This window comes from Medicago sativa, chromosome 6 (assembly GCF_051527215.1).
Source record: "Medicago sativa cultivar Bolivia chromosome 6, Bolivia_mono, whole genome shotgun sequence".
In the NCBI taxonomy this organism is placed as follows: Eukaryota; Viridiplantae; Streptophyta; class Magnoliopsida; order Fabales; family Fabaceae; genus Medicago; species Medicago sativa.
The window spans coordinates 20735402-20754400 of record NC_140754.1 but is presented as its reverse complement, the minus strand read 5'-3'; the positions used below and the strand labels follow the sequence as shown (position 1 = coordinate 20754400).

General features: G+C 33.0%; 1 long non-coding RNA gene across 1 annotated transcript; it reads right to left on the bottom strand.

Moving 5' to 3' along the window:
* Positions 1-1187: 1187 nt before the first annotated feature.
* On the bottom strand, positions 1188-4595 carry LOC146913590 (uncharacterized). The gene is made up of 2 exons (XR_015013667.1): positions 4022-4595; positions 1188-3916 (listed from the first exon to the last, which is right to left on the bottom strand). It is a non-coding gene; the product is annotated as an uncharacterized LOC146913590 (long non-coding RNA).
* Positions 4596-18999: the final 14404 nt, after the last annotated feature.

Here is an 18999-nt window from a genome sequence, read left to right as displayed (position 1 = left end):
TTAAATACAGTATATCCTTTGTTTCTTGTGAACTTTTGACATGCATATGTAAGTTGTAAGAGTTAGTTATTAAGTGTCGCATAGTCTTGACAGCCCAAACCAATTTCCTAACCTCCTCTCCTGGTAGAACATCATGATTTTTGCTCTTCACCCAGCAATTTTCGCTCGCACCCTGCAGCCTTGCCAAAAATACCCTCGCGTGAGTTAACTAACGCCGCGTTAGTTAACTCACGCTAGTCCAATTTCTTTGTTGTTTCTTCTCTCGTTTTCTGCTTTCGTTTTCTAGCATCATGTGTTTGTTAACTATGAAGATTAAGTCATTTGGCCATCAATTAACTCACGTATTTCTTCTTTCATTTGAGCATTAAATTCATACAAAGATAGAGCCAAAATAAATTGATAAAAATTATAGAAACAAGCCATCAATTCATACACGTGAAGCCCATTAATTCTACAACACCTAACAAAAGCTAACAAAAGTAGGGGTATTGATTTTTCAATTGCTGACAAAAGTAAAAAGCAATAGCAGATATGATTTTCAATTACTGATATGAATTTTTGCACGCAGCGTTAGTTAACTAACGCATAAATTTACACTTGTGTTAGTTAACTAACGTAGGGGTATTTTGGGAAAGGCTGCAGGGCGCGAGCGAAAAGTGCTGGGTGAAGAGCAGAATACTTGCATAATCTTGTATCATATACAATTGAATTCGTAACTATATTCTTATTTGATCAATGCAGTGTATGTGTTGCAAGCAAACAACTTGTTTGCAACACATACATTACATTGATCAAATAAGAGTACATACTGCTTTTATAAAGGAGAGGTTACGAATTTAATTGTATATCATACAAGATTATGCTAGTATGAAGTTCTACTAGAACACTTGTAACCAAATCCGAAGTGTTGCAAACATTGGACTAAAAATGTACTCTTTTCGGTCTCTACTTCTCCATCCGTTCCTATGCTTCTAAGTGTGGAAATAAGTAACAATTTATTTCATGGAACAATTCTTGTTGAACTTTATTTATATTAGCCAACACTTTCAGAAAACCATCTTTCTGGACCTTTATTTTTTTGGTCAACCAACCATCCTTTTGGACCTATTCCTTCTACCTCTGGAAATTTGACCAAGCTCACCTTTCTACTACTTTACATGACCAAACTTAACTCTAGCTAGCATTCACAAACAATGAACAACATTACCATTTCAAGAAAAAAAAGCCTAACATGGGCTGGTCCCAAACTATTACATAACAAAGTATGCAAAGCAATAATGTTAACAAAGATATTCTTTTGAGTTTCTACTTCTCGTAAGAAGCAGCCTATACCTTAAATATAATTAGTTTCCAATAGAACTGTTCCTTACAGTTTCCAATCAATCAGCGCCACCGCAAATCCTGCAGAGCAAAGACTAACAATGTTGCGCCGTGTATGTACAATGTGGAGAATATAAACAAAGAACATGTAGTTTGATCCATTTCAGATATTATGGAGTTTCATAAACCAATCTGCAACAAAATAGACACAAATAGGAACCCATACGTTAAATCGTAAACCAAATTGGGAACCTTTTAAATTTCAAAAATAACAGAAAGAAGAGTTGAAATACTACATTCAGAAATGAGAAAGAAGGTTTTGGACAAGGCTTGGTTTGGTTAGAAGAGTTTGGGAGCAGTAAGCAATAACTGAGAAGGTGCAACTTTTATTTTTCATAAGGGGGAGTAAAACTGGTCTAATCAATTTTTTTTTTAAGAAGCCAAATTCACCCATCGAAATTGGAACCAGAGAGAATCGAACCAGAGACCTTGAGATGAGCACACTCCAACGTCCCAAGTCAACACCACAAAGCCAACCCAAGTGGGTTAACCGGTCCAAACCAATCATATGATCAAGGTTGTGAAAATTGTGCTTCAGTAAAACATTTCTTGTACTGTGAAACATGCAGTAAAACATTTCTAAGTAGGGAAACTATGCAAGTTGACTGCACAACATCATTGTTCTCAATAAAACATGCAGGATTAAGTTAACTGTTTAACAAACCTCAATTATTGAGGTGGGAATTATCCCACATTTCTTTCCCCAAAAGGATTAACATATCCACAAAGTCAAACTTGTTGTGAAATAGCTAAATTTGCATTAAAGCTTATTCAGTAACAACAAATACACAAAAGGAAGAAACCACTCATAAAGCTTATTGGTACACTTGCTAAATCTTTATCACTTATGTCATGCAGAGCCCTCAGATCTCATAGCTAAGTATATATCATCTGCAGTTTTTGACAATGGTTTCATTTACAGCCTTTGTGCACCATCTAAAATAAATAAATAAATATGTGTGTGTGTATATATGTATAAGAGAGAGACCGAGAGAGATAGAGATAGAGAGAGAATGAAGAGTCAATGGTGCAGGTCAGGCTATGAACAAAACCATGACGCTACTCAATAGTCTATTTGTCCATCATTGGGCAGTATAACATAGCACAGTGAACTTTTTGCTCTAATTTTCACTAATTGTAGTTCATAGAGCAATAAAGTGTGCTTTAGGTGACAGTGTATAGACTCTACCTTAATAAATTATCAGAACATATATAAATAACATACTTTGGGAAAAACTCAAGTTGCAAAAAGAAACATATCATACAAAATCCCTTCAGATGTAAAAAATATGCACATGTTAATCATTGTAAAAATCCTTGAGAATAGAACATATAGGCAATGGCTAAGACATTCCTACGAAAATGCTTCTTTTATAAAAAGAAAATACAAAGCTACTAACACTTTAAAACCTCAATAGACCATTACCTTTTTCTTGAAAGAATGTAATAGAAATCACATATCCCAAAACAACACTTTAGTGTATGAATCCGATGAAAAAAAAAAATTGTGTCCATCATTCAAATTACCTAGATAGATGTGGTTCAATTATCCATGTATGTATCCAATTAAAAAAAACCTCTTGTGTATGTCAGATATAGCTTTTCAGGAATGCACATTTCCATCAATAATACAGTTATAAGTTTTAAAACTGCTCATAAGTGAATATATCAACATTCACTCAATCTAAAAATAATCAGCATAACCAGCAATAAGAGGCAAAAAAAAAAAATTGAAGACGGCAATTAAAAGATAAAAAAAAAATCCCACAAAAAGAAGCAGAAAGCAGACCCTAACACCCCTGCAACACACAAAGCTGCTGCACAAAACAGGGAACCAAACAGAACCCTGCTTCCCCTCAAAAACCAGTTCACACACCACACCAACAGACTCCTAACCCTCAATGCTGAACAGCAGAAAAAGTCAACTACACTATCTCATGCTCTTCTAAGACTATAATCAAAGAACTTGACAAAATATAGAAACCCATCCAAGTCCAACCAACCACAAAATTCACTGAATCAACATGACAGCAAAACACACCAGACCGAGCAGACAAAAATTCACAAAAATGTGATTTGCATCATCGATCAGAACACAACTAAACTGTCCCAGAATTTTGACCAACCCAAATAGTAACAAGAACAAAATGAGGTTTCTCACTACAAATTACCTCAAAACTTTGCAAATACAAAGATATAAGGGTAGCTTCTATTTTCAACAGGAGCAAGCTAGAAATAACAGACAAGGACATCAAACTAGAAATGTGCAAATTAATCATATTCACATTAGGGTGACAACCATCCCAAGTTGAATCAAGCTAAATTTAGGTCACACGTTCAAATAAAACTAAAACATCTTATATTTCATACAAGCTAGAAACGTGTTTCTTGACTCAAATTCTTACGCATATTTTTTCTAAATCGGAGGAACACCTAAGTTAAATCTTCTAGATATTTATGTACAAACCCCAGATAGAATCATGAATTTCATCGTCTCGTCTCGGTTAGCAAGCAAGCAATGACAATCAGTGATCTCCTACAACAATCACAAACAACAATCAATCAGAAACTAAACAAAGAAATATTACCTAAAAATCTAACATAGTATAAAAATTGATAATAAACTATCCAAAGTCCAAACCTTGATAATAGAATTGATAATATCGTCCAGTTATCGGCTTCTTAACTTGAAGATATGTCGAAAGAGCTCTTTCTCCATCAGCCACCATTTGAGCCCTTTCTCCATCGGCAACCAGCTCCTCCTCCTCCAACTGCATTGCGCGTTGTGATAGCGATATAGTGCCACTACGAAGCGGTGAACTTCATCCAACCCCTTCCCAGAAAACCCATTGCTTCAGCATTCGGAGATAGAATCCGCCATTGTTTCCAACTGGGTGTTGACGATTTTCTCCATAGGATGGAAGATGTTGAGCAGGGAATAGAGAGTTCTAAGCACGCTGACAACGGATTGGGTCGTCGAAAACAGCTTCATCGTTGATTCTTCGATAACGTCGAGAAATTTGAGAAAAGAATCTGCGTGACGTTTTTCTGGGAAGAAATGAGGACAAATGTGGTAGAGTTTGAACTTCGCCAATGTTTTTGGTGGATGAGTGTACTCGCCGGCCATGGTCACGGCGGCGACGGCGACGGTGATTGGAGGTTAGGGTTTGTCGGAAGAGAAGAAAAGAAAGGGTTTAGAGGAAAATCCAATTATACATAGGAGTGCTAAGTGAGAGATAATTATATAAGTTTCCCTCAAATTTTTTTTTTTTTTTTTTAACAAAAAAAAAGATAAATATAAGTGCATATTTATAAGTTTTTTTTCCTTCTTTTCAACAAAAGATAAAATAAAGTGCTTATTCATAAGTTATTTTAAAGGGTTTATGAAATAAGTTGAAAACACGTTATCAACATTTCATAAGTTATTAAGTTATTTCTATAAGTTTGTTTTAGACAATCTCAGAGGCGTTTATGCTGATAGATAAATTCAAATATTCTCTTTTTGGTTTAGAGGAAGAGAAGAGAAGAGAAGGTTTAGAGAAAGGTAGAGTGGTCGTTTTTAAGCCTAGCCTATGGAAATAAAGTTTATTTTTATTTTTATTTACAAATTTTTTATGTATTATTCACAAGTTTGTCAATTTTTATTTTTATTTACAAATTTTTTACGTATTATTCACAAGTTTGTCAAAGTAGTATCTGAAATGAACATCATTATTTTTTGTTAGTGAGAACTTATAAATTAACATAAAAGCTTATTTATTTGCATAAACTATTTTTCATAAACACAAAAATAAGCCAACTTAAACGGACTCATAATTATAGAAGTGTTTTTGTATAAGCTTTTTTTTGTTGGTCAAGATGTATAAACTATTTTTTATAACAAAAGATAAAATAAAGTGAAATTGTTTTTATATAAGTTGTTCAGAGGAGCTTATGAAAATAAGTTGAAAACATTATATGAGTGCTTATCTATATGTTAGTAGATAAACTTAAATAAACCAATTTAGAGTTAGTTTGGATTGACATATTTTTAGCTTATGCAGAATAACTTATGCAAATAAATAAATTTTTATGTATTATTTATAACCTTGTCGATATAGTTTATGAAAAACAGCTTAAGAAGATACAATGTTCGTTAGTGAAAATTTATAAATTAAACTTATTTCTTTGTATAAGCTATTTTACATAAGCTCGAAAATAAGCTAACCGAACGGGCCCTTAGACACGCTCTTAATAATAAATAAAAGTTTAATTTCCATGAATTAAAGTTTGGTCCATTGCCGTTTTCTTAGCTTAAATAAAATTATTAGTAAATAAATATGTACTAATAAATGAAATGACTAATTTTTAAATAAGTGGAATGGTGAATTTTATTGAAGATGCATATGTGATAAATGAAACTAAAAAGAGCACCAAAGTGCAAATAAGATTATTAGTAAATAAATATGTAGTAATAAATGAAATGACTAATTTTTAAATAAGTGGAATGGTGAATTTTATTGAAGATGCATATGTGATAAATGAAACTAAAAAGAGAACCAAAGTGCAAAGCTAGAGAACTAGCTTATGTTTTTTCCTAAAGAAACTTACATGTTAGTTTTTTCTTCAACTATAATTTGGTTCATTCTTCTGTATTTTGCTCTTATTTATAGGCGCATTGTCTCTGATACTACTTTTTTTGTTGGTGGTCGGGGTTTGAACCCTGAACCTTGCATATTATCATGCGTAGTCCCTATCAACTGAGTTAAGTTCACGATGACGTCTTTGATACTACTTAAATACAAGTACTATTTACTACAATTCATACTTATATTTTTTATTAATTCACTTGACATTAGTAAGTCGCATCACTATTCATCCACTATTGCCTCCACCTGTTTGACAATTGCTTCAACATCCTTTGATTCCATGCACCGTTCACATAGATTATTTCCATTATTTTTTATGTTAAAACATAATTCGTCAAGGACACTTGACTTATAATTAATCATTTGCATGTTGAGTGTATAGAAAGGAGAATCAACTAAGATGTTGAAATATCAGGGCCGGCCTAAGGGCCAAGCAACCCAAGCAAGGGATTTAGGCCTCAAAATTTTAGGTGAAAAAAAGGCCTCTAAAAAATTAATTTGGTTATAAGTATATTATATGATAGATAAATTAAGTCGTTTGCATAACATAAATGATTATTAAAAAGGTCTCAATTACTCTTGGTCATGAATTTAAATTTTGGTCTCCACAAAATTGATTTTATATAAACATTATGTTAAAAAAAATTATTTTTAAAGGCCACATTAATTTTTTGAGTATTACTTTTCCCACCCTATGCCTTTCCTCGCGCGCCCTATTTTTTTTCCCAATTTTACCCCTTGTCCGGATTATGTTTTCCGGATTTATTTGCAGATATATCCGGATTGTATATTCCGGAACAGTGTTTTATTAGAACTTTTGCAATTGTAAGGTCTACAATTCGTAAAAGAAAATGCAAATAAACTAAAAAACATAAATAAAAAGACAAAAACATAAAAAAAATCATTTTATTAATATATGAACAATACATTACAATAATTTTCAAGCTTTCAAGCTTTTTAAGCTTATTACATAATATCCTAAATCTATTTCTAATCCTATCCTATTACATAAGCTATACCAGTGGCTCCAGCTCTAACTCCAGCCACTGATGAAGAGGAAAGAGGGTGGGAGGAAAGAAGATGGCGGTGAAGAAGAAAATCTGTTGGTGGGGAGACAGAGGGGGCACAGGGGCCTCTAGGGAACAAGAGACCATGATGGTCAACATGACACCCAGGCAAACCAACCTCAGATTCAAACTGACCCCCACCCTATTGACCGATCATATGACCCCTGATGCTTTTCCAAAGAGGCCTCTTTCTATGAAAGGCCAACGATGGAAACACATCGTTGTAGAAGAGGAGAAGAGAAGAAAGAAGAAGGTGTGAAAATTTTTGAGAAAATGAACCATATTTATAGGGGAGGGGGGTTAAAAAACGTGTGGGAGGCCATCAATGCCGGTCAAAAAACGTGTTTTTACACTTGACCACCGCCCAAAACGTTTGAAAAACGTTTTCTTTGTGGTGCAGACCACCGACCTAAAGCTTCTGGTGCAGTCCGGAAGATATAATCCGGATAACACATGCATTCCGGATAACGTATTCCGGAAAAAGACGATAATGGGGTGTCCCAAAGTGAAACTTGGGACGTTGTGTATGGTGAGGGTTGGTTCGGATTGTAAAATCCGGATTGCTTCAGCATAGGATTCTTTTGTATGGACCACATTGCACTAAGATTTTATGTGGTCCAAAACATCCAAGGACCTCTATAAATACACCCTCTCCGGTTTTGATCTTCAATACCAGCAAAACACACAAACACACCAAAGCAAACCATGCAAATTTTTGTCATCAAGCTCAGGATCTTTCTAATGCTGTCGCGAATGGATGAGTTAGCTCTCTATTTGACGGCATTATGAAGATCCTGAGCATGCTGTCAAAAATATATAGATAGTCCTTCTAGATTTACAAAAAAAAGTTTGGTATTTATTGTTATGAAAATTATGATTTGATTGCATTGTTCATAAGAAGAGGTTCTTATGAACTCGATCATGTCGGCCTGCCGATCGTAACATGTCAGTTGGCAGGCCGGCAAGATCGAGTTCAAAAGCTCCTCTTCGAACCACCTTCCCAAAAGATTCATTATTTATGTTATTCTAGGTGCCATTCGGATTATATAATCCGGAAATACTGCATACATTTCGGATTATATAATCCGGAAGCACTCAGTAACAACTTGGCCAGTGACGTTTCACCAAAAGGTTTGGCCGGTTAGTTGAGTTTTAAAGCGTTTTTTGGACGGTTTTGAATGAAAAACACGTTTTCTTTTACTTACAAATCACCTAGTACTTGTTTTAGGCTATAAAAAGGCTTGGATCTTCAACATTTTCCTTCATTCTTCTTCACATTCTTTCTTACATTTCTTCAAAAAATTTAAGTTTTTTAGGTAGCTTTTGGGAGTGTTTGTGATGTCATGGTCATTGTTGACCGTTCCTATGAACCCTGCAATTGCATTGCAGCTTGTGTGGGGTTCATATAACGGTCAACAGAGACCCTTGACATCAAAGAAAGACACAAAATATGAATACCGTATTTGTCCGGAATTTATGTTCCGGAAAAACTAACAATCTTGTTCGGAAAATGTAATCCGGACCAGGGGTATTTTTGGAATTTTTGCAGGGCGCGCGAGAAGGCCATAGGGTGGGAAAAGTAATACTCTAATTTTTTTGCTTTAGGCCTCTTCATGTATAGGGCCAGCCCTGTGAAATACATTAAACAATCACGTATTTTAGCATCCAAAAACTCAATCTTCAACAAAGAGAAAATGTACTCAACCATTCTCATGAAATCTAGTAGACATAGATGAGGAATGTTAACGTACATTCAAACAACAAGGAACAATAAGGAGTAAGACTGACATTGCATTATTAATTAATTAAGAAAGCTAATAAACTGAAAACATGTTTGGCTTTAAATTACTTAACCTTCCAAACTTCGCAAAGTTTATCTCACGTCATTACTCCATAGACAATCGTTTTCAGTGGCACTTTCCAAACTTTGCATGGTTAGTCGACATCACATCGTTTTTCCATTTGTTTCTACAACTTTCAGCTTCTCGTAGAGGTCATCTTAATAGGCAGACATTGGTTCTTTAAAAACAAATGATCTTAGTTCAATGATTCATATGTTTCGTTGCGGATTTGGATTATTTCCATTGAAAATTTTCTCAAGTTTTCTCCATTGAAATCTCAACCATCAAATATGAGAGAGAAAATGAGTGTTAAGTTATAAAGGAAAGTGGTTAGTGGGTTTTAATGGTGGAGATTAAAAATGGAGAAAACTTGAGAAAATTTTCAATGATCCAAATCCTTTCGTTGCCATAGAAGTCTCACGTTGAAAATTACGCTCTCTTACACTCTCCTTTTATCCTATAAATGGATTACACCACAAAACATAAGATGCATCCAAGAATGGTGAAAAAGTTTTTGATGTAAGATAAAGGATCAATGGGCATAGTGTAAATTATATAGCCATGACCATGATCTAAGATAAGATATTTTTATTTTTCTCTTTATCTTTTTGTTCATTTGATTCGGAAACTTAGTTTTTTGCGAACTTTAAATGAGTTGAGTTAGGGCAGAAAAAAAGTTTGTGACAAATTCGAGTCGAGTTTTAAACTGATCAATTTTTATTGAGTCGAACTAAGTTGAATCAAGTTTGACTCAGTTCGACTCATTTACAACCCTAATTCAAACAGGGATTCATATGAGGTGGGCAGCAATAATCCAAAGTTAAATAAAGCTAAATTTAGGTCACACATGTCGATTTCTCTAATCTGTATTCTAGCAAATAAAACTAAAACATGTTATATGACACAAATAATCTTCCAAACTATCAAAAGTTAAATCTGACAAACACCAAGTTAAACTTAAAACCAGACCATAATATTAGTGAAACTTCTCCATTACACTATCATTCATATACTAACTATATTTAGTCTTAAAATAATATGGACAAAACGATGTAAACCTTGAAACTAAATTGATATTGTGATTTGTTCCTTAACTTGCTCGTATCTCGAGATAATTCTTTCTCCATCAACGCTCTGTAATGTCCACTGCAGTCTGTTGCAAGGCTATCTGTGAGACAACGTTATGTCTTTTTCATTTTCCAGTTGTTATCAACCAAAGCACCGATGTTTGCTAATTTGCATTTCATTGACTCCTCAATGATTTTGAAGAGATCATTATTTTTTTTACGTCTCTAAAAATCTCAGATGAGTTGCTCAAGTCAGTTGTAGCCCGAATGGTGGACTGCCCCCATTTTTGCTATGTTGCCAATTTTTTTTAGAGATAGACTAAATGACAAATAACCATCGAAACTCACACATGAAAAGGAGGAGACAGAGTTTGAACCTCAATCACATCGCTCTTTTTAGCAATTTCGACATTTTTACAGTTAGGTATTTGATTGTAGAATTTTTTTTATTATTATTATTGATGTTGTTGTTGTTGTTTTTTTTTTTTTTTGGTCAGGTAGCCTAATGGCTGGAGCTCACACATTTTTAATGTGGTTTTAATGTGGAGAAGTGGGGTGTCCGGGGTTCGAACCCCGGGCCCTGCATATATTATGCATTTGTCCCTACCAACTGAGCTAAGCTCACGGGGACGTTGTTGTTGTTGTTGTTGTTGTTATTTTTATTATTATTATTATTATTGAATACTTCCTTGTCCCTAATTATAAGACTAGTTAAAAAAAAATATGTTTCTAAATATATTACTCACTTCAAATTACTATATGCATTTATTACTCTTTTTCCAATATAACCCTTCTTAATACTATTAATTTTACTTGAAATATGAGAAGTAACATTGAATTCATTTATATATAAAGGGTAATTTTGTAATAGTCATGCGTATTTCACACAAATTTATTACTCCTACAACTTTTCTTAATACCTGTGTTATTTTTCAAGTGTTCTAGTAAAACGGGATGAAAGGAGTAGATATGTTTGAATAACAAATATACATATGGGCACCAATATTTGTTAGTAATACACACATAAATGTATAAATATTTAGATGTACACTAAATTATTTATAACAGTATATGTTAGAGGAATACAATTGTTTGATTTTTTTTGAAACAATACAATTGTTTGATATTCATGCATTCGTAAAAATGAATTTTAAAAAGATAAAAATTAAAAAGATGGAAAAAGAAGAAAATAGAAAAGAATAGATGAAAACAAATGAGACTAGATAAGTAAATTAATGTTATTGATGTTTCTCATCTAATTTTAAAAGGGTAAATGATGTAATTTATAATCTTTCCATAAAATTGTTAAATGTCATAGAAATTTATGTGATTATTTATAAAATATAGGGTTAATACCTCAAATTACATTGGTGAAATCATAGTTTTTATTCTTACAGGGGCTATTTGAGGTATTAACCCTAAAAAATAAAATCAATTATTTGATAGATGATAGATACATAATATATACATGTAATATGAGTTTAAATTTACAATCACTTTGTATTTCTAACATATATATAATTTATTTTCTCATGACATGCATGATTCACATAGTTATATTTAGGGTTAATTAAGTTTTTAGTCCCTATAAATATTCACGGTTTTGTTTTTAGTCCCTACAAAATAAAATCACACTTTTTATTCCCTGTGACATTTTCCTTAAGCATTTTAGGGACCAAAATGTTGATGGAAATTTTTGACAGGGACTAAAAATGCAGATAGAAATTTTTTATAAGGACTAAAAACACTGATGGAAAATTTATAGGGACTAAAAAGTGTGATTTTATTTTATAGGGACTAAAAATAAAATTCTGAATGTTTACCGGAACTATTTACTTAATTAACCCTTATATTTAATACATGAAGAATAAGAGATATATGAATCATATTGATGGTTTGTTCATGTATTTCATGTAGTTTTTGTGATTGAAATTCATTTATCCAAGAGTCATATTTAATACATAAAGAATAAAAGAGATACATATTTTTCATCAGATATATTGATGTTTCATTCATGTAGTTGGCGGTGTTATTTCTGATTGAAATGCATGAGTCTAAGAGTCATGTATAGTTAATGAAATTGAGAGAAAAATCAATTGTATGTGATTTATCTAATACTCAAAATTAATGTTTTAATTTAAAATGAATAAAATATTAATTGTGTTTTAATATTTTTGTTAACTATTTTTTTTTGACCGAAGCAAAGTTAACTATTATCAGTAATCAACCAATGTTCAATACAAGAAGGATAAGAATAAAAAATACGATGACTAGCCGAAGAACAGGCCGCCCTAGCTAACGTATGAGCAACCATGTTCGCTTGTCTCCTAACAAACTTCACCTTGAAGTTAGAATGTAAAGATAACTGATAAATAATACTAGAAACAATAGCACAAAATTCCGAATCACCATGGCTCGGAGACGATAGAGCTTTGCACTAGAGTAGATGAGTCGGACTCGAAGACAATCCGGTTCCATCTATTCTCATCAGCAAATTGAAGGGCGTCGAGTAAGGCTACTGCCTCCCCCTCCAATACTGTCATATTTGCTCATTGCCATTTCATTTGAACCCGAATAAATTGCCCGCTGGAGTCTCTAACACAACACGCAAAAGATGTAATATGGTTACGGTCATGGAACGCAGCATCCACATTGCACTTCAACCACGACTCGCTCGGTTTCTCCCAAACTAAGGTGTTACCTTGCACTCTATTCTACTTGTGTTGAACAACTAGCGGTGAAGGTTGTTTATGAACCTCTTGCCATCGCTGCCATGCATCTAGAGCTGTCCTCCCAATGATCGTTGAAGTATGATGAGCGTCACTCCAAATGACATCATTACGTGCAGCCCAAATTTGCCAAAGAAGTAAAGCCACCCGACCAGCAATGTCTCAGCTTTCTGAACGACATATATCAAAAACAAAATCTGTCAAACTACTCATAGTTCTAATTCGCGATTGCAGCACAGTCAAAAGCCCTGCCCAATACCAACTCTCACGCACCACCGTACAACCCATAAAAGCATGCCAATCATCCTCAACAGTTGTCTCACACCAAGGCAGATCATCTCACACTGTACATGTCGTGATTGTAACCGGAGTCGAGTCGGAACACACTCTCTGCAAATCTTCCATAGTAAATTACGAGCTTTATGAGGGGTATTCACCTTCCAGATTCTATGCAACTCTCCATCAACATAGAATCGATCAGTATGCAGTAACTCCATCATAGCCAGTTTATAACCAGTCTTAACAGTATACCTCCCATTACGTTCCATCATCCACGCTATTCTATCATTCTGAACTTCCGCAAACAGTGGTGTGTCGATAATAGCTTGCACCATATCATATGAAAACAAAGATTCAATCTTATCAATATTCCAAATCCGTTCCCCGACAGCTATCAAGTCAGACACACTCAAACTATGCACACCTTGACTTTGTGGGATTGGATCCAGCTACCTTGAACACCTCAAATCCATGGATCATTCATCACGCTGACCTGCTGCCCATTTCCAATTGTCCACCTACATCCATATAAAAGTAGCTGACGTGAATTCCAAATACCCTGCCAAGCAAAGCTCGGGTTATAACTGATTTGGCACCTAAAAATGAAGAACTGGGAAAATACCTCGATTTAAAAACTCTAGCAACCAGAGATTCAGGTTTCGACCAAAAACTCCATCCTTGCTTAGCTATCATAGCGAGATTAAAAGCTTTGAAATTCCTAAACCCCATTCCACCAAATTCTTTAGGGCATGCCACGCATTCCCATGCCATCCATTTAATCCCATGGTTGTTACTCCTTCCGCCCCACTAAAACGCATTGATCATCTTCTCAATATCATCTATAACTGAATTCGGTAGAAGTTTAATACTCATTATGTATGAAGGAATAGATTGTAACACAGATTTGATCATAACTTCCTTGCCCGCCTTCGATAATGCTCGTCCCCTCCATGCGTTTATTCGTTTTCAAATACGATGCTTGATAAAAGAAAAAACAGACCTCTTATCTCTACCAATCATCGAAGATAATCCCCAATACTTTCCAGTACCCATCACATGCCGGACACCAATAATGCGTGACAAATCCTCTTGTGTTGCCTCACTCATATTGCGACTGAAAAACAACTCAGACTTTGATAAGTTAATTTCTTGTCCAGATGCTGCCTAAGTTTTAAGAATAGTGAGTAAACGTTGTGCTTCCACCACATTGGCCCTGCAAAACAAGAAACAATAATACTAAATGCTTTATACTAGTTTCTTAACAAGATGTATGTCATTTTATATCAATATATAAGAGGAATAAATTTAGTTGTTTATCGGAATTAAGACTTGGACCCCATTTGTATTATCTTTTGCATGAAGAAGCCCTACTAATGTTATTATACATCAATGATTTTATTTTCTTATTTATTTATTTTTTGTAAATTTGTAATTTAAATTTTTTTCTCTTCACTTTGACATCCCAATTTTTTGTTCAAGTTCCGCCGACACAAAAATTCTAAATTTATAATTAAGAGGGTCACTATTATTTATATAACCTAGATCATCCAATATCTTAGGACCGACTCTCAACGAGGCTTGTTCTCTAAAATTGCTTTGGACATAATTATGATGGAATCTTTTCTTGATGATCCTAGTCTAAAGGTTTTCTTCATTTAGATCTTGAATATACTCAATTTCTGAATGATCAAAATGTTGCCAATTTGCCTGTTTCTTGGTGATTTGAAGTCCATAAAACTTGATCTTTTGTCATCAGCTCACAACATCTAATTTGTTTGCACTTACTTGGAATAGTCCTAAACTTATTGAGATCAAGAATTGTTCTTCTAACTTCAAAAATTGCTAATTAACACCCAAAAATACTAAAATACGTCCAACAGCAGTTAACTGTAGTTGCATTCTGGATAGCAACACAAAAGCTAGAAAAAACCTCCAACAGTAAAGTGCGAAGAGTTCTTATATAGAAAGCGGCGAAAAGTTATTATATTTGCATAAGTTAGTTTTTATTTCATTACTTTTTTATGTAATACAAGGTTGGGGTGTGGAAGTTTGTGGTTTATGAATGTATACATGTCTTGTTGGTAGCTCTTAACAAGGTTTTGCTAAAGGATGCAAGGGAAGAAAGAACAAATTTCTTGTCACATATATAATATGGTAAAGCTTATTGATTGAAATTTCTTAACATCTTCAGGTAATTCCATCTGCAAAACTAATCCAACAAACAAGTAATTCAACCACTCCCTTTGAGTTCATTGTAATTTGTTTACATGGAATGAAATTCAGACTAACCCTTGGAATCAGTGTGAAAAAAAATTATGCCACTAACTATAATTTACATTTCATAGAACATATCCTTCAAAAGTAGGTCCATACACTTTATGAACTGCCATAAGCACACAGTAAATATATGAAGAAGCACCTAAGGATGAAGTGGAAATTCAAGTTTGATAGTGTTAATTTTATGACAAGTTAGTTTCTTATCACACAAGGTAGTTATGAGTTTGTTAATCGTTGAAATTTTAGCAAGTTAGGTATATTTTTGTGCTTGTGTATAAATACATACACCCTCCGATCACAAATATAAGCAAAAATTCACTTTTTAGGTTCATCCAATAAATGATGTATGTAGACTATTAAATAGACCACATACATCATTTATTGAATGAACCTAAAAAGTAAATTTTTGCTTATATTTATGACCGGAGGGTGTAGATAATAACAAATGTAATTCATTCCCTTAATAGTCAAATAAACAATTTCCACAAAGTTTCAAAAAAAACTCTCTCTTTACTTACATATCATCTCTAAAATCACTTTCTTTAACTTCAAGAATTCTCAAAGTGCCCAACACCTAAAGGGTTTTAAGAAAAGAAGTAAAAAAGACAAGTGAATTGGAACATACCTTGAGAAGATAAGGACCAATGGAAGGTCCACAAAATTTAATAGCAGAGCTTAAGTCGATATTCAACATGCTACTTTTCAATTTTATCATTGCAAAGGTGCCGCTTAAGTTGAACGGGAAATTCTATCAAAAAATTATTCCACCGTCGATGTTATATGAAACAGAAAGTTTGGCGGTTAAGAACCAACACAAGAATAAAGTAAGTGTAGTGAAGATGAGGATGTTGTGTTAGATTTTTTGTAAGACTATATGAGATATGATTAGAAATGACAACATTAGAAAGAGTAGATGAAACACCTATAGTAGAAAAGACTGTGGAAAATAGGCTCAGGTGGTTTAGACATGTATAGAGAAAGACCTATAAATTTTGTACTATGGAGACTATATAAAATGGAGGATAGTCAAATTACAAGAGGTAGAAGATGACATAAAAAAATTATTAAAAAAGATTTATAGATTAATAATTTAAATCTAAATATGATTTATAATAGAACACTATGACGTAATTTGATTTATGTGATCAACCCTATTTAATGAGATAACACTTGGTTGTTGTTTTATCATCTCACTGATGCAAATTTAAAGCTTTGGTTGTTGTGTTGTCATCTCACTCATGCAAATTTAAAGCTTTCAAGCACAATGAAAGCTGCCATTTGAATAAATTATTAGAAATGAATCATTCTAATCGTTTGTAAAAATTCATTCAAATGATACAATCATCGTCCTAAAAATGATTGAAGTCTGCAATCAACGTGATGGCAATCCACGAGAGTGTGTATATTAAGGGATATGCAATCCAAGGCGTGGTCGACTAAATCAGCCATAGTCTCACCATATATAAGCTTAAACAAGTTGAGACAAAAAAAATAAAATAATTCCCTCAAAAAAAAATAAAAAATAATAAGGAAGCATTTTATTTACAAATAAATCATGATATTTAGTTTATAGTCCATTGCCAAACTTTCAAGTTAACAAAAAATAATCGAACACAAGATCACCTCATCTTAAAAGGAAGGATCGCATCTTGGTCCCAACTTAATTTTGGAACAAAGCTTCAGTCTTCAACCATTGAAATTGAAACTTTAAACACAAAATAGAGACTTTAACACCAGACTTAACCTTCAAACATAACTTTCGATCATTATACATGAACTTAACATAAACTTGAGCACAAATATAAAGCTTGAACATAAATAAAATGCTTGAGCATAAATATAAAAATTGACCATAAATAAATGTTTCTAGTTTATGTTCAAGCCATGACAAGATTCAAAGTGTTAAACTTTTAGTAAATTGGTTGAACTTAAAACAAAAGCTCGAACATAAATATAGATATAACTTGCACATAGATCAAGTGTTTGAACTTAATAAAAAAAAAATTGAACATGAATATAGAACTTGAATAACAAAATGAATGCTTGAACTTAAATAAAAAGCTTAAATATAAAATGGAATTTAAGCATAAAAAAAAACTAGAAAAATATCATTAACAAAAGATAAAGATAGGATAGAAGAAATTGGAGTTCTTCACTGATGCTCACCAACCTAGCCAATGAAGAGGGAGAAAGGAAAGGAAAACTCACCACAATTAAGGTATCTTTAAAATTCTCTAAGTGTCTAAGATAAATATTGGGAGGAATGAAGAAGTATTTATAGAGGAAGTGTCTTGGTTCTTATGTAATTAGGCTCATTTTGAAGGTTTGGTTGGTCATTTTTCTCATTTGGTTAAGGCTTGGTTGGTCATTTTCTCTTATTTTACTAGCTAGTATATATCTAAATGTTAACATCTCATTTTCCTTACATAAAGCTTTTATGTTTTCTAATTTGACTCATTAACGGTAAAAATCTACGAACAGGGATAGTGTAGACATCCATGTGATTTGATATCCCAAGCATCATTGACCCAACTGGACTAATTAACTCAAAATATTTGTATATATGGATGTCTTCTTTGGTTGGAATAGGAATGACCTCTACATTTACTTAGTTACTTGAGAAAACATTTTCTAAACTTTTCATGTCCATTGGTCTTTGCAGCATACAAAAATAGAGAAATATGCCAACATAATTTATTCCATATAAGATCCAATCTACCAACATAAATTAATATCGTAAGTAGTCCATGCTGCATCTTGGTTTTAAATTTAATGCATTTTTTTTCTTGATATTCTTGTGGCCCTGTGGGTTTAGTCATTTAGCATAAAGAACTAAACTCAGATTATCCTAAATTAAGCTAATCAGGCCAATTATTAGCTAAACTCACTTTTGTCTTGACCTTTATAAACATAACTTCCTTCTCATTTTGTTGAGAAATATACTTCAGATTTCTTCATACATTTTTATGTCACCTAATTTTCTCATACTCTCTGATTCCTAATTGTAATCATAATTAGCAATATGTTTGTTTTTGCATGTTGCCTGTAAATATTCCAAATGCATCTCTGATCTCTCTTTTGTTAGTAATTTTATCGACTAAGTTAACAAATAAAAAACACATAAGAGGACGGAATTGATTGCAAAAAAACCATATTAGAAAACCAAAATGACCAACAAAATTTTTACCTGTTGATCTTTTAGTAATTTTGATGCATTTATGGATTAGAGTGACAACGTCTCGCACATTGTTTATCCAAAGATTAAAACACAACAGTGACTCGGAAAGTTACATAATTCTTTTTCATGTCAACAACTTAGCTAGCTACAACCCACTAAGAAAACCATTTTAACATTTTCTTCATGTTTCTATGTTGACTTTTTAGAAGGAAAAAAAAAGTGAATATTTGATTCAGGAATTGACATTTTAATAATTAGATAGATTTATTGGCGAAATTTTACATTTTTTGGTCAAGATTTTGCATTTCATCCTTATGCCAAATAGGTTTTCAGCACAATAACATATTTGTTATTTATGCAGCTAGAAATTATGACATAAACTGGGTAAATTCTAAGATATTTTGGAGCTTGATTGGGTACCGATATCCTCTATGAAAAATTTGTTTGACATTTTAAAATTATTTTAAAATAAATTAATATAAAAATATGACATAACATTTATTGATTGGATAAGGTACATACTCAACCAAACTAAATGGTAGGTTGTGTTTAC